Source organism: Sinocyclocheilus anshuiensis, unplaced genomic scaffold, assembly GCF_001515605.1.
Source record: "Sinocyclocheilus anshuiensis isolate Anshui unplaced genomic scaffold, SAMN03320099.WGS_v1.1 scaffold239, whole genome shotgun sequence".
Lineage (NCBI taxonomy): Eukaryota > Metazoa > Chordata > Actinopteri > Cypriniformes > Cyprinidae > Sinocyclocheilus > Sinocyclocheilus anshuiensis.
This window is the reverse complement of record NW_015549568.1, coordinates 531,451-535,145: the sequence shown is the minus strand read 5'-3', so window position 1 is coordinate 535,145 and position 3,695 is coordinate 531,451.

Below are 3,695 nucleotides of genomic sequence, written 5' to 3'. Positions count from 1 at the left end.
CAGCTCCGCTTCCGAAGATGCACGAGTTCAAAGCGACTCTAGCCGAACATGCACGTCTGTGCCAGCATTTGTGTGAAACAGAAGCAGTTTGGTGCATTCACACACACAGATCACGCTCAGACATTCAGGAACAAACTTTTTAGCGCTGCCCCGCAGTTTTATCAACTAAATAGCTTAATCGCTCAAGAGCTACATTATCTTTTTCAACAAGGAGCTGATAACATCATTGTTTCTAAAGGAATTAAAGCCACAGCTTTACTGTTAATAGAGAAACGCGGCAAAACGGTGGTAATTCATACATACACAGCCTCTCTCTCTCTCTCTCTCTCGCTGTGTGTCGTAAATGAACAGTTGATGAATCACACTTCTCTGAGAATAGATTATTGAAGTGGAGATCGCTAAACTGCAAGCTAACCGGTGTCTTCAGAAAGCAAGCGCGTTTATCCACAGTGGAGAGAGAGCGCGTGCACATGGTTGCCAAGTTGACAAATGTAAGCACACTTAGCAGATATTTCCGTATTGCGCAAGTGTAAAGCTCTGTTTTGGGGTTTACATCTCTTTATATCAGGCAACCCCGTTGTGTTCCTCTGCGGCCAGATTAAACCTTGTTGTAGCCTATATATGCTCTATTCATTCTTTTTTAGAAACCTCGCACTTTTCTACTCAATTTTAAACGTAAAATTTTAAACAAATTAAGCGTGGTCCACTGCTGCACACATGCCACAATATCGATACAGGGCCAGCTGTATCGATACTCGTATCGTCAAATCTCTGTGACGATACATCGTCGTATCGATATTTTGAACACAGCACTAGTTAAAATAGCTTGAATGTTTAAATTAGCATGACTTAAAATGACGTGCAAGTGACAGTTCCATCAACTGTCCGAAACACGTGCTAGTCTTGCGTGCAGCTCGCTTGCAGAGCAAACTCAACGTGATGATATGGATGTGAGGCTATTTGTGCATTTTGAGAGAGTGGGAGAAGACGCAGTACCGCTCAATCCCAATCACTCACTCTTTGTGAAATTCCATCTCATAGAAAGTTTTAAAACCACTGATCTGCTCTGATAATCTGTTTGGACTCAACCTACATGCTATTGCATAAATGTTTGTGGGAATTTCCCGCTTTATAATTGCAAAACCTGCGGGAATGTGTAGAATTAAGCACAATGCCTGCAATCCCGCAGCGAAACATGGCAACTAAACTCTAAAAATTCACAGCATTTTATTATAATAGTGTTCTCATTATAATGTTATGTATATGACAGTCCCAGTCATAGTTATTAATATTCTGCATTATTGCTTGTGTTGAAGAGATAATCACCATTGTGAAGCGGAAAAATCCACATGCCTGGGACAATAGTGTGTGTGTGTGAGAGAGAGCGAACAAAAATCAGGCTTAACTAAACCTGATAGTGTTATAGGATAGTGCTGCCCTCCTGTTGGTTGACCTGACGCCACCCTTCACTGTTGGCAGGACAGCCACTCTTTTGTTCTTTTTTTTTGAGGTGAACAAAGAACGAAGTCCATTGTGAATAGCGCTACTCTGAGCAAGAGAGTTCAGCTAATGTGCAGTTGCCGGATTTTTGATTGTATTGATCGGTGGACTTAGGCGTGTGTTTGTGTGGGATGATGAGTTTGTCCTTGGGGCATTACTGATCGAGACTGTTTTCCCTGTCAAATTAAGTGCACAGACTTCCTCTCTCAGGTTTTTTGATTCAGTCAGTGCAGTATGTATTGTTTGGTGTTTACTAGGGATGTGCAAAAATAAGTATTTAGAGATTTTTCATGGATAATGACATTTCCGCACAGAATATGCACATGCTCAAGCAAAATCTCTCTCTTTCTCTCCAGGTGAAGACCGCAGGAAAATACAGTAGAGATGAGTGGCGAGTCGAGACAGGGGGCGGTGACGACCCCTCCGCCCCCAAGCGTGGGGAAAAGGGAGGGCTACTTCGACCGCATCAACGAAAACGACCCTGAATACCTGCGTGCACGCAACATGTCACCCGACCTGCGACAAGACTTCAACATGATGGAGCAGAAGAAAAGGGTCACACAGATACTACAGAGTCCAGTAAGAAAACACAAACACTGAAATGACTGGGCTTTTAAAATTTGCTTGTAAATCTCTTATTATGCGGTTTCTCCACAAATCTAGGATTGAGTCTTTTTATCAACTTGATTTCTTTCAATTACCGCAGGTTTTGTATTTCTTTTTGGAACTGATTGATAATAGGCCTCATTGATTTGAGATTATGCACCTCAATTTTTGAGTAAAAAGCATTAATTGTGGATAAATTTGGAAATATTCACTCAAAAAATGAGGCCTATGATCAGTTAGTTCCAAAAAGAAATATAAAATGTTTTGAAAGAAACAAGTTGATAAAAAGGCTGAATCCAATATTTGGAAATAATATAGAAAAATTAGAAATTTAATAAGCAATTTTTTGTAGGCCGGCCATTTTTGTCTGGGAACACCACATGTGGAAAAACGTGTGGAAAAAAGGTTCCAAAAGGGGTTTTAGCTGTGATACCATAAAATAACTGTTTTTTGGTTTTCCAAAGAACCTTCAGAAAATAGTTCTTAGAACTGTTTTTCTTAGTGTGAAAACATTTTTAAAAACATATTTAAAAACAAAAACAAACAAATGAAAACAAAAAAAAAAACTTCCACTATAAAGAACCTTTTGTGCATTGAAAAGGTTCCATGTAGGGCTGCACGATATTGGAAAAAACTCACATTACGATATTTTTTTTTCTGCAATATGAAAAAAAAAAATCAGATGACTTCAATAGCTCTATTTGGAAAAAAAAAAAATCGGTGATTTTGTAGGCGAGTAAATCAGCATAGGAAATAAACAAATTACAAGCATAGATAAATAACAGAACAAAGATACAAATGAAATAAGCAGTGCTTTATGTTTTTCAGGTAAGTCTAACAGTATTCAGGCACAGAAATTGAATAATCAAATGTAAAATAACACTGCATAGTTTTCACTATAAATTAAATCTAACAAATCTGTGTTAAAGCTACAAAAGTGATTTTTCTTTGTGTTTTGTTGTTTAATTAACGTTCATGACAGAGAAAGCAACAGGAACATTAAACTGCTGTGAACCAATATACTGTTACACATCCAATTTGTTAGTTACATACAATTGTTTACCTTCACCTAAGCCAGGGGTAGGCAAGTTCGGTCCTAGAGAGCCGCAGTCCGGCAGGGTTCAGCTCCAACCCTAATCAAACACACCTGAACAAGCTAATCAATGTCTTCAGGATTACTAAGGCTATAGGCAGGTGAGTTTTGTTTTCAGGGTTGGAGCTGAACTCTGCAGGACTGCGGCTCTCTAGGACCGAACTTGCCTACCCCTGACCTGCACAAAAATTGAATAATCAAATGTAAAATAACAATGAATAGTTTTCACTATAAATTAAATCTAATAAATATGTGTTAAAGCTACAAAAGTGATTTTTCTTTGTGTTTTGTTGTTTAATTAACGTTCATGACAGAGAAAGCAACAGGAACATTAAACTGCTGTGAACCAATATACTGTTACACATCCAATTTGTTAGTTACATACAATTGTTTACCTTCACCTAAGCCAGGGGTAGGCAAGTTCGGTCCTAGAGAGCCGCAGTCCGGCAGGGTTCAGCTCCAACCCTAATCAAACACACCTGAACAAGCTAATCAA